The sequence below is a fragment of the Colius striatus genome, chromosome 4, assembly GCF_028858725.1.
Source record: "Colius striatus isolate bColStr4 chromosome 4, bColStr4.1.hap1, whole genome shotgun sequence".
In the NCBI taxonomy this organism is placed as follows: Eukaryota; Metazoa; Chordata; class Aves; order Coliiformes; family Coliidae; genus Colius; species Colius striatus.
The window spans coordinates 88,981,934-88,995,461 of NC_084762.1; the positions used below are offsets into that span (position 1 = coordinate 88,981,934).

The window sequence follows — 13,528 nt, forward strand, 5'->3', positions numbered from 1 at the left end:
TTCTGAATATTTGACATTTTTGTAGCACTTCTGTGCACATTTTGTTGCACAGATACTTACTGAGAGAGTGTTTGGAGAAAAGGAGAACTACCTTATTGGGATTTTGGAACAGCATAGTGCTCATGTGAGGAATCACTGAAACAGAGGCAGTTGTTTGTTGCCACTGACGATGGGAGCCTCTGTTGTAAATATCTTTGTGGCAACACCTTCAAATGGATAGAGTAAGGCTCTTGGGCTCAGTTCCGATATTCCAGCTGGCCTGTGGTCCCATATGAACACCCCAGCAAATATAATTTATTGCTACTGATATGATAACTCCATATAAAACACCTCATAAATTACTACAATAAAAAGATTGTCAATTCTGCACCTGCAGGAATAATTTCTATTTACAAGAGTCTTTAGAGCACAATTTGATCACTTCTGAGAATCCCTTGCATGGTCATCCCAACCAGGATGTTATGCAACACATTTAAGGACAACAGAAGCTGCTGAAAGGGATCTTTATAACCCTCTAAATGTTCCACCTGGATGGCTTCTGTGGTCATCAGTCAATACTCAGTTGTGAAGGCTCAGTTAACATGTAGTTTCAAGTCAGTCATAGAATCATAGAATGGTAGGGATTGGAAGGGACCTTTAGAGATCATCTAACCCAACTCCCCTGCAGAAGCAGGTCCACCTAGATCAGGTTGAATAGGAACATGTCCAGGCAGGTCTTGAAGACCTCCAAGGAAGGAGACTCCACAACCCCTCTGGGCAGCCTGTGCCACTGCTCCCTCACTCTCACAGTGAAATAGTTTTTTCCTTATAGTTAAGTAGAACTTTTTGTGTTTCAGCTTCATCCCATTACCCCTTTCTTCATTATTCATTTTGCCATGGGTGAGAAAATAAAGATTCGTTTTGAAGAGCCTGTCAAAGGAAGAAAAGGACTTGCAGTCACCAAGTGAAGACAGACCATAGCTCAAGAGCACAGCCCTACAGAGACTTTGTCTCTGAGAGGGAGAGTTGCTGTGACAGAGCAGATGCCTCATGAACCCAGATCTGAGACTTGCAGGCTGCAAGAGAAGTGAAAGGTAAGCTTCCCTCTTAGCCAAAGGCAACATGATTGCACTACATCAAATTAAAATATTAACAGAGGTTAGCGTGGCATTTAGTATATGGGTCTTTTTCTGTGTTGAACCCTTTCTCCTACAGGTCTAGGTTATCCTCAATATTTCATGATAGGAGCTGTTTTGAGTTCTGGGAACGTACTGTTCCCATGGCAAGTGTTCCTGCTCTCTCACATGAAGTCAGATATTATTTTAATTAACAGCAACAGCAGCTGTCACTGCTAAAAGGAGAGGAGGCCAGTTAAGGGCATAATTTAACATAAAAAGAAATTAAACCTTAGAAAATGTGACCATAAGTATATAATACTTTATGGACAGATGCTGCTAAGCAGACAGCTCCCATGATCTGAAGAGATTCCTTTAATGCATCTATGTCAGACCCCTTTTAAAGCATCCATGTCAGTCCCCTTTTAAAGCATCCCTCACACGTGCACAGTGTTCTTCTCTATTCTTTTGACTTTGTGCCAGTGAGAGAGGACAGTAAAGTTTCCTAACTTTAAGAAAAATAGACCTTCAAACACACTATCACCAGATTTCTGCACTAAGATATTTGTAGCAGGACTGGTAAACCCTAAACCCATAGGCCAATTTGTGTTTTAATTCATGCAGCAAATGGCCTTGAGACAAACTCAGCGTTATACTCATTTATCATATCTTTCTTCTGCTCAGCTCACCAGCTACAGCTCTATTTGCAGCCTAAATGCTCAACTATAGATGGCTTGAGAGGCAGAACTTGAAATGAAAAATGAATGCACCTTAGAAACTTAGCATCTTGAGTGGTGATCTTGTCAAGCTTTACAAACTAAGCAGAATTGGTTTAGGCCTGCACTGAAAGAACAATCAAGCAACAGAGGCAAAAGAAATTAGAAGGTCACTTTCAGCTTCACTTTCACCAGGAGAGCAGAGAGATTATTCCCTCATGTAGCCCTAGGCTGATGCTGAAGAAAAGCCATAGGCCGGAGCACATTAATGTTGTTAACTTTGGTTGCCAAGGCACTAGAGGAGATTTTTGCATCAACTCTTTATATGATTGCAGGTCTTTTTTACCAGCCCCATTCACATTGCATCCTCATTATGCAGCATTTGCAAGTCAGATTTGTAGTTTCTGACCAGTGAGGCAGCAGCACTTACACCTACAGCAAAGTCCAATGCTATCCATCTGAAGCATCTTGTGCACTTGTGTGTGTGTTTCCTACTGAAATAAAGGAACAATGCAACTGCTGCAAAGATAATACATGATGAACTTATTCAGTCTGAAATGAAAATGCACTGGAGGAAAGGAACAATGCAAAAAGAAAGAAAAATAAATGTAAAAATGCTGTGATGATTGCAAGCATATACAAGAGTGAAAAGAAAGAAATATCATTGCTAAGGTGATTCTTTTTCATTTTATTTGCACTTTTTAAGCATATTTAGATGTTGTACAATGAAATCAACCTCTTTGCTGTCATTAGTACAACCCCATGTCTTAGTCTGGTTTCATGTGAAAGCAAAGATTATATCTTTTGTCTTCCAGACACTTCTCCAACCTTTTCTCCCAATGCATTTCAACCTTTTTCCAATCTGCAATAGAGAGAAAACCTTAAAAGGACAGAAATTCCCGCAAGCTTCCTGAGAGACAACGTCCAGGAGGACGAAGGAGAATCAAACAAGTACCTCTAGTCAGGAGAAGCTGTAGTGTGAAATCACCTGCTGAAATCACGTTGCATGAGCATGTACCCACCAGCTGGCCACGCAGCACATGACACAAGCCAATCAGCAGTGCATGCCACGTCCCTACACAGGGCATCAGCTGCCATATGCCCAGCCAGTCGTGAGGAAGCATGAGAGGCGAGTTGAAATGCATATCTATGGTAGAAGGCCCAATATATGTGGGCCTTACCAGGATCAAGGCAGAGGACTCATGGAAAAAAAAAACAAGCCCACACTCCTTGGAAATGTCAAGGTTTAGTTCCACTGGACTGATTTGGTTGAGTAATTGTTTGATATTTGCAAAAGCACAAAATCCCCATGACAGTTTTAAGGTCAAGGTGCCAAAATGCTCAAGTCTGATGATATCTAGCCACCAGACTGGCTGCTGGTGCCAAAAGCTACAAGTAAAAGCTTGGGTCAGTAACTCTGAAAATCAAGCTCCTTACACAGTAGGAACAAGCCCCAGACTTTGAAAACATTTTATCTGGTAGGTACTTTGTTGTGACTGTTTGGGTTTTCTCCACTGATCCCATCAGCCTCAGAATGTGCTCTTCAAAATTGTTTTGAATTTTTATTATTGTTAGGAACTAAAATTCCACCCTGGAGGGAGTTTTATCTCACGTTGGGGATGGACCTTCATGCCTATTAGTGCCACTGCATGAAAGCAGGATTTCCTGTCATTTCCTGGTATTCTTCACAATTAATTTCCATTGCTAGTTAGCAGGAAAAACAACCAAACCTTTTTGTAAGGCTAATATCTCTAATATCCCCAGCTTTCATTTGAAGCTATATGCCTTCCCAGAATCATAGAATCTTAAAGTTTAGAAAGGACTTTGAAAGATCATCTAGTCCAACACCCTTGCCAGAGCAGGGCCACCAGTTTGTTTTCTATTTCCACAAAAGGTATTTAAATAAACTACTGCAGCCTATACAAAGTCAGAGTCCTTGGCTTGAACACTTTTATGAAACAGCCTAACAACAGAATGCTACTGCTTCATAAAATTAAAGAGGATGGATGATCTTGGTCAGAGATAGAACTCCAAATCTTACCAGCTTCCTCAGCAAATCAAGTTATGACACTGAGGTAACTTTTCAGCATTTGTCACTTGTAGGAACAGCAAAGTCCTCTGAGAATTGATCTCACATAATAGCTGACAAGAAACACATGAGACAATTGGCCATGATAAAAACTGCACAGAGATGAATTGCTTTCTCAGAGGTCTTGGAAACAGTCATTAAAATAACACACAACTTAATACAGGAGAGAAAAAAAAAAGAGACTTTGAATTTCTACCTCTCCCAACTCAGAAAATTATAATGGGGCATCTATGAAAGTCTGTAAACACTGAGCCATCTGCATGAAAAGGGAACCTGAGAAAGAAAGGAAATCAATTTTTGCAGGTGCAGTGAGTTAAATGGGACAGAGGTCTGAGCAGTGCTATGGCAAGCAACAAGAGCAGGCATCTGGTTGGCAAGGGCAGGTGGGAGGCTGAGGAAGGGTAACAGAACCCGACTTTCCACAGCAATGAGGCAAGCCCAACTGTACACTTGAGCAGTTTTCCCCCCAGCAGCAAATTCATCCATTATACTTCACAGCTGTTGATGATACAGCGTGTGGTGGGGAGAATCCAAGACAGTGCTATGAACTTCTTTAGAGAACAATGGTGCTGCTGAAGTGCCATACATTTCATCTTGACAAAACCGCTACCCTGTGTAAGAGATGCTGACACCATCACAGGAGGTACAGAAAGGTACCTGATGGCATAACAAGTTCAGAAAGAGAGAGAAGTTATCACTTCATAAGCTGTTAAATAACTCTTTTGCAGAGTGTAGCGTTTTCTTTCTGGATGAGTACATGACATCATTCAGTTTTTATCTTCTAGACATTGGGGAAAAAACTCAAAATAATACACATTTTCATCATTTTGACTTGACAAAACAGGGGGTTCAACTAACACAAATTCTCCTCAATTGTTATTTGTGACTATTTTTTGACTTTTAAGGACCTATTAAAGCCCTCTTGCCTATGGATATCTGTCTTAATAGTGAACTTCTAGAAGAACCCTTAACTGTATAGCAATTCATGCTCAGAGTGCTTTTCTCCATCCCCACCTTAGACTCAAGGCACAAAGAGAGTTGTCAAGGGGCAAGAGCTGTAGTTTTAAGGCAAAGCAGGTCACAAAATGTGTGACCATATCATTGGCTACAAAAAGCATCTTGCTTCTAGTGTTATCTCATCCTTTGTAACGATTTATATCTGTTTTCTCCTATCCTTACATATTCAGCAAATATTTCAGCAACGCATAGTATCTGAGACATGGCTCTGTAAAAGAGCATAAAAAACTAAAAGGTGCAGTGTATGTTTTAAGGATAAAATTTCCAAAATGATCTCAAAGATTCAGATACATATCCACTGAATATGGTGTATATCTAAAATTCTGATTCCACTTGGGATATCTCAGTCTTTTTTTTTCAGTCAGCTTTTCATGGTTACAAATCTTCAATTTTCTTCTGCATCTTTTCTGGACAAAAATCATATTTTCTTACACCTGGGTATCTGCTTAGCACACAAGACATACAATATTTATCTTTTTTAAAAGAATAATTAGTTTAGGACAGGGACCAATTTGGTTTGGTTTTATCTATAGAAAAATAGAAGAGGTTGGGGCATGCCTTTTTTAGTAGGTTGGGGCATCTCTTTTTTTGATAGCATCTAGCAACAGGACAAAGGGTAATGGGATGAAGCTGGAACACAAGAAGTTCCATTTAAACATAAGAAAATACTATTTCACTGTTCAGGTGAGGGAACCCTGGCACAGGATGCCCAGGGAGGGTGTGGAGTCTCCTTCCTTGGAGGTCTTCAAGATCTGCCTGGACACATTCCTATGTGACTGTGATCTAAGTGAACCTGCTTCTACAGGGGGGTTGGACTAGATGATCTCTAAAGGTCCCTTCCAACCCCTACCATTCTATCATAATTCTAAAATCTTTAAAAGAACTATGTGGAGTGATAAATTTGGTTTGAGAAACAGTTTGAGGTGCAGACAAAGGGAGGGGAAATTTGTGACATGTTCAGTCCAGATAATATTTCAAGTCATATGCATTAAAAAAATTTCTTGAAAGTCTGTGTTTGGAGTCACTCCTTTAGCTGGATATTGTTTGGATCTACATGTGAATCTTGACAGATTCACAATGTACTTTCCTAACAATGTCTCCTCCTTGTAAATTGAGCAGGCAAAAGAAAATCTGAAGTGTTTGCTGTGAACAGCTTTATTCAAAACTCCCATCAGTCACTGTTAATAAACCAAAAAAGCTCAATAGATAGAGAAGAGCATGAAGACTCTTGTCCAAACAATCACTGGACCTAGTACAGGAAAAGAAAAAACCACTAGGAAAGCACAATGTGAGCCAAGTATGCATTTGAATCTGGCCACTCCTGCTGTCACTAAGTAGAGGCCATGAGTGAAAGCTGTTGCTAGCAAAAGGACAAATCTCTACTAAGCAACAGTATGTCCTGTAAATATCAGACATTTAACACAACTCAGAGAAGGATTGCAAACCATTTTGCAAAACACAGATGAAACCTCATCATATTCAGAATGGTAATCAGTGCAATTCATAGAAGTAAAAGCTGTTGAGAGAGGAAGTTTCTTGACTGCAGTCATACGTTTCCATCAGTTAGTAGTTCTCTACTATATCATGACTGATACAGTGCAGATTTGTGCACTTACCATACCACATTTTCCCTCTTATGAAGCTTTCCTGAATACACTTTGACTTTGAGGCACACATGGCAGGCTCTTGCATTCACTGTATATCCATCACAAGCTCAGGTTTGCCTTTGCAGACCAATGGGGTGTCCCAAACACCTCCCTAAAAGGTCATGCAGACTTCACTGCTCAACTGCTCCCAGAAGAAAATACCAGTCTAACAGAAGCTATTTAATTTAGTCGCTTAATCAATGTATCAGGAATATAAAATACCATTTAACTAACCAACATAGGAAGGATTTATAGCAGTACTAGGTACTAAAGAGGAATATTAAATAACCAGGCTCTTCCTTGAACCAGAATTTAGACCTTGGCCCCTTAAAGGATGAAATATGTGGTTGTCTGCCTCCTTACTTACTGGAACTGAAGTATGCTGCTGAGTCATTAATAAATCAGGATGAATTTAACTATATTTCTGACAGTTTCATTTTAAAAACCAATGGATAACTATTTTGACAATATATTATATATCTATACTGTCATATTATTCACAGCTATTGTTTACCACAGCATCATAGTTCAATGATGACAGTGTACAAAACACGTACTTTGCTTCTACCAGCCACTTCCTAGGGAGCTGACATGTTCATGCTAGGGGCAGCCAAAAGCACAAACATGACCAGCCACCACAGCACTCATTAAGCTGCACTAATTCACTCCCTACCTCTCCTGTGAGCATGCTTCCAACTCTGTTGTGTGGTTAGCCCAAGATCACATGGAAACTTTGTGGTGGGAAAAAAGGATGGGCTGCAGGACTTCCCTGGCTGGTGAAAGTGTTCTCATTGTGGGATTGTCCTTCAGCTGTAATCGTATCAAAGGAAACCTGGACAAATACAACACTGTCAACTCCAATGAATATAAACATTACAGATAGGTCACCAAGACCTCCATTTTTTACCCTTCTCCCCTAAAGCTGCTACCTCTTCCCTGTAAATCATCTATTCAGTACCCAAACGCTTCCTTGACAGTCTGAATTCAAACTGGGAACGACGCAATAGGTACCAGAATATAAATCTCTAAGTATAGTTGTTCAAACTAATTCATTCTCTTTCTTTTGTGCCCTTGACATTGAGGTAGGGTGGAAGAAAATGTGTCATTTGATGACACATTACTTTTCCCCATCTCAATCCATCTTCCCCAGTGCTTATTCAATAGTTGCATGACTTGAATTCATCATGTCAAGTGTACACTAAAATTGAATTAAAACAATTTGAGTCAGAAAGCATACAGATGCTTATATGTTTCCCATCACTAAGAACATCCTGCTACAGTAGCACAGCTGCAAATTTTATAATATTTAAAAAGAAAATTGCATTACATGGGGGAAGGGAAGGAGAGGAAAGATGTCTGATTTTAAACAATTCATGTTCTTCATTTTGCTGGCTGGTATATTTTTGAAGTTTTAGAAATGGGAATGATGGGTAGGAAGGAAAATTCCATTAGTGTCTCCATAAAGTGTTTTGAAGATGTTCTATAAAGTGTTTCAGCACTGAAGAACATCCTTTTAACCACGTTTTGTAGAGGTAAATTAGACACATTCTTATTCCACTGAAATTTAAAACAGAATTAAAGAACACATGTTTACAGAGGCTTTAAGAAAGGGATTTCTGATCAAATCAAGTAGATAAAAAAATCCCCTAAAACTAGTTCTAGGGCCAGATTCTCAGCTGGTGCAAACTGGTGGTGTAATATAGCTTAGAACCTGATTATGAACTTCTGACAAATTTCAGCTGTCATTGTAACATGTATTTGCACAAGAGCAGGAGGAAGTTACTTAGATTTACTGTTTATTTAATGACATGAAGACCTGATCCAAGGCAGAACTCAGAAGACTATGCTGAGCAAAATTACACCAGGGAAGAAGATCTGATAGTAAATAATATTTGCAATCAGTCCTCCTCCACGTAGGTACATTACTGTACAACAGGCACAGCAGCAGTACTCTGGGAAAATGGGGACCCTACTTTTTTTTCTTTGCATGTTGGCTCTGCATTGTGTCTGTGAGAAAAGGTGTCGTTTACTTCTATCAGGTCTCAAATGCTGACACGTTATAATCATCTACGTATGGCTTCTTATTCATTTAGCATTGCATACATATAAATAGCATACTATCAAGGCATGCTTCTTGCATAATTTCTTATTTGTGCTACACAGAATCACTGTCAGGAGAATGCAGGTGAAAATCTTGGCTTCATCAAAAATAACAGGTCTTTTGTCCTTGTTTTCAGAGGAAGCACAAGAGAAAAAAAATCATTTCAGCTCTCCATAGGATAACTGCTGTGAAGTTATGCCATCTTTCACGATATTTATCAGCATGTTTCCTTTTCACAGGCTGCAAAGGAAGGAAGAGACTGAGAAACCGAAAAGGCTGGAAACCTGTGGGAGTCATCAGCCCTTTTCCCCTTTTTATTCTTCCAGGAGTAAATGGGTACTCAACCAGCCAAGTCTTTTGTCCACATCCTTGTTCTTTCCAGCTAATCAGTAGCAGCTGAGAGAACTGCTCATAAGGTTCATTCATCCATGGCAACCGAAAAATAAAAGTGTCCAAATGACTGCTGTAAGCATCTTCTCACTCCTGCAACCAAAAAATGGGGCACAGCAGCTTCTGTAAGAAAAAATGACATCACACCTGTGCTTTTTAAAAGCAACTTTCTCAAGGATCCAGTTGTTTTAGATGATTATTTGTGCGTGGGGAGTTTCTCATGACCTCTGTAAAGTGCCCTGTAGAACCCATCTAGAACAGATAGTTGTGTGTCCATTTCATCTGGAAGAGTTCCCTTGGTCCCAAAGGATTTGGCCTTGGAAGTGACAAATGAGAGCATGTCCTATTGACAGAGGTATGATTGTAACTCTAGAGATTACAAGACCCTTGGAAATGGACCAGACCATCCAGACCAAAATCTCCTCTTTTAGAAAATGCATCAGAGGATCTTTTCTGTGTGTATATCTCCAGGACAAGGATGCCTGGCACCACATGACAAGAACAAACACAAGGCTCAGTGGTCTTTTACAGCCGATACATATTAAATCATCAGCCTGACCTGCAAATACACCCAGGATTAATCCCTAAAGGCACTTTTATCTAAGTTCTAACTTGGTTTGATATCAATTAATTTGGGACATATAACAAGATCACAGCAGGAGATGAAATGGCTGTATCTTCACATGTCCTAATTCTTAACTATTGAATTTTCTAATTAAAAAATGCATAAATAAAGAAGACATCCAAGAGCTTCTAAGTTCTTTTAATTAGAACATAGAAATAAAGCCACACAAGAACATCCAGAGAAATGACAGCAATGCTAAAAGAATGTGGATTCATTAAACAGTTGCTTACAGCACAGCTGCAGCTCCCTTTTTCTTTGTATAGATCAGGACAAAAGTTATTGTCTGTGGCAGTCATGGCAATTTTCTTAAACTGAAGTACCCGAAAGCCAGCACCTAAATCCTTAGGTGGGTACCTTCGTAAAGAACAACTTTCAATGGTGTAAAGAAAGTGAAAAGGAGGCAATAAATACCACCTACAAGTCCTAGGTTATGTGTTCTGGCCTTGAGAAAGCCCAGGTCAGATTCCAGAAAGTTTAGATCCCCTTCAGATCCTGTCTCGTTTCTGCTACCCTGTGTAGTTATCTTGGATAACCTGTGAACTTCTCATATTAGATATTTGTGTTTAAACAACTGAATCATTTCCTCCAAAGAGCACTGAATCTTCAGGCAATGCTGATAAGTCGAGATTTTTGGAAAGCCAGTATTTGTTCCTAAGCAAAGGATTTGATTACCACAGACAAACCTTTCAAAAGAAAAACGATTATGTATATACTCCAATTAGTGCCAAAGGAAATCTACAACATCCTCAGCAAACACGGTTCAGGGTTATATCTCTCAAAGTACATTTATAGTCTCCATGTGAGGAATTACTTTTTTTTTGCCTGGAAAGGAAACAACTGCTATGGAAAAGATCCGTGGTCTTAAGTAGCATAGAGTCGGTGAAAGGGCTGGACAACTGCCAGCTGTTTTTCTCCAATGAAATAGAGGGAATAACAGCAAACTAGTAAGTGACTGTTTTCAACTGTAAATAGACAAAGAAAGAAAAGAAAAGAAAAATTGAGATCATTCACTATATATTGTGTTTATAGACAACTGTAGCTAGAAGCTGTTATATAACAGAAAAAAACCAGATGGGCATTACAAAGAAAAGAATCCAGAAAGCACCTTTGCCTCCAGAAATTCTGGAACCAGAAGTCTCAGGAAACTGTGAAACTATGCTGGGAAAATATCAGGATATGACTATCCTAGGCTTAATCTCTTTCTTTTCATCCAGTTCAGATAAATATTGGGAAGAAGACTTTGAGCTTGTAGATATTTTCTGATAATGAAGAGTCTTATATCAGCAAAGTTCTTGTGTAATAAATGCTGCAAGTGTTCACTGGGAAGAAAGAAATACTGGTGACAAAAATTATCTAAATGGGTTCGGATTTCCTTTCTTCTTTATTACTCCATTACCTACATCACAGAGTGTAAGATCAGTAAGATCACAAAAGACATAAAACATTTTGGTGGAAGCAAATACCGTCAAAATCAATTTTTTTCCCCTTGACAGATGACTCTGTTGTGGAAAGACTTCAGTATTTTTCTGACCCCACAGGTGAGACTCTACATGTTGTCTCATTTCATAAGTGACAGTAGAAGGATGACAGCAAAGAACTGCAGCTGGAGACATGTATTGAGTGGAACACCTCTGACATTGTTGACCAGACAGACTGCTGTAGAGTTTTCAGCAGACCAGGGAAAATATGGCAAAGAACAGAGATGGGAAAAAATCATGGGTGTCTCCTACCCAGCACCTGGGACTTGGCTGGTCTATGGCTTATTTTCATTTGAATCCCTTTCTTTCTCAAGAAGCCAAACAGAATCACGGGATAGTGGGGGTTGGAAGGGAAGTTAGAAATCATCTAGAGATCATCCAACTCCCCTGTTAAAGTAGGTTCACGTTGATCAGATTGCACATGAACGCATTCTGTCGGGTTTGGAGACCTCTAGGGAAGGAGACTTCATGATCTCTCTGGGCTGCTTCCCTCAACCCTACAGGAAAGAAGTTTCTCCTCACATTCAAGTGAAACTTCCTGTGTTCCAGCTTGGGCTCATTACCCCTTGTCCTGTCAACAAATTCTGTTCTTAAAAACAGAAGATTAGGAACTAGTTACACCATGCAGACACTATGCTGAGTATTTCATAGACTCTGAGACACACAGGAAGCTTCAAGATATTTATCAATTTCCCTTTTTTTTATTCTGAAATAAGCAGTTCTTGCAATAATCCAACCTCTTCACCCAAGGATTATGAACAGTTCAATTTATATGCCTGTTTTACTATCCTGCTTCCCCAATGCAACTTCCACTTCTTCCCTTTCATGTACATCCTCAGCCCTACACTATCCCTCTGCTAGTGCTCAAATGGACAAATCAAATTCCCACAAACTGAAGTGAAAAGCCTACTTGCTGCAACACTGCCAGAACAGGTCTCATCCCCCCAGGAAATGGCTATAGAGAGTGGTGTTTTAACTGCAGGACTCAATCACCTAATTTGTGCTTATGCAGCACCTAGCACATCAGGGGCTCCCATTTCACCTGATTCCTACATGCAGCACTGTAATAGAAATAAATAATACTAAGATTGCAGCAATGATCTTGCTGTTCCCTGCCACTGTTTAATGAACTCTCATTATCATATTAAGGAAATCCAAATGTGTGTTCTGTAATTAGTCTTCTATCTGTCACATACCATAACTAGTCCTTACATTCTACATAATGATACAGATACTAGCTTACAAGCACATTCCCCTTTAAAGAGAGACTCCACATGTTCCATTTCTTTTCATTATCCTCATTTTTATTTATGTGAAACAACAGTACTTTTCACATCTGATCATCCTATAATTTTATCTAACAGCTCCCTGAATCCTCAGAAGGAATATCTTTCATTTTAATTGCATATTAGACTTCATTTTCATAGGGGCAGAGAGCTATTTAATCATTCAGATAATTCCTCTAAAAAGCAAAGCAGTCCAGTATTCACTGAGTCAAGTGTAAACCAGCTGCTAGCACTGTCTGTGACACCTTTAAATTCTCAGGAATCTGTATTGTTCAAATTCCCCTGGCTAAGTCTAGAGCCCCTCTACTAGCCTTAGCAGGAGGTTGGAGAACAGAATCACTGGTATTGAAAAAAACATGTTTGCTCTCTGATTTCCACTCTTGTAGCTCCTGCAGCTACGGTTACCATCACTGGGAATGAGATATATGCCTATTTGTCAGTAAAGAAGCAATGAGACTCTAACAACATTGGAAAATCTGGTGTGCCATAAAATAGCTGGCTATGCAAAGTATGATTATAAATGCAAGCAACTCCTCAAAAAATCATAGCTCTTAACAGAGGGTTCATTACCTAGACAGAGGAAATAGTTTTTCCCCAAGACAATCAACATCTACATTAAAGCAAAGACATTAATTCTGGTTATTTTGACTAAAGGGAAGGGAAGGAAGAGAAAAGTGAAGAACAGACCGGAATACAGACATTAGATTAAAGGAATGAAATCGTCCCTGGTGAGAAAATCATCTCATTAGGTGTCACAGTTTTCTTGGTGCCTGTATGATGCCTGTATCTAAAACGTCTGCCAGTAAGTCTGCAGTTGTCACAGCTTTGTATCTGACTGGCTGATTTCCTGACAGATGGCATTAACCCTCTCTGTCTCTCTTCATGAGGCCCGTCTGTCCAGCTGTGTTTCCCACAGCTCCTTCCAGAGAAATGGATGAACTGTGTCAGTCAGAAGTTCCTGACCTGGAGGAGAAAAATTAAAAGCCAAAAGAATCAGCACAGGTTTATGTGATGGTGCCCAGTGTGGCCAAAGATGTAAACAAGAAGAAGTGTTGCTGTGCACATTGTCACAAGGTTGTGAGTCAT

General features: G+C 39.6%; 1 protein-coding gene across 3 annotated transcripts in view; it reads right to left on the bottom strand.

The window, feature by feature from the left end:
- Positions 1 to 13,528, bottom strand: part of KCNQ3 (potassium voltage-gated channel subfamily Q member 3) — a 208,996-nt gene that overhangs the window by 130,899 nt on the left and 64,569 nt on the right. The gene's annotated exons all lie outside the window — the stretch shown is intronic.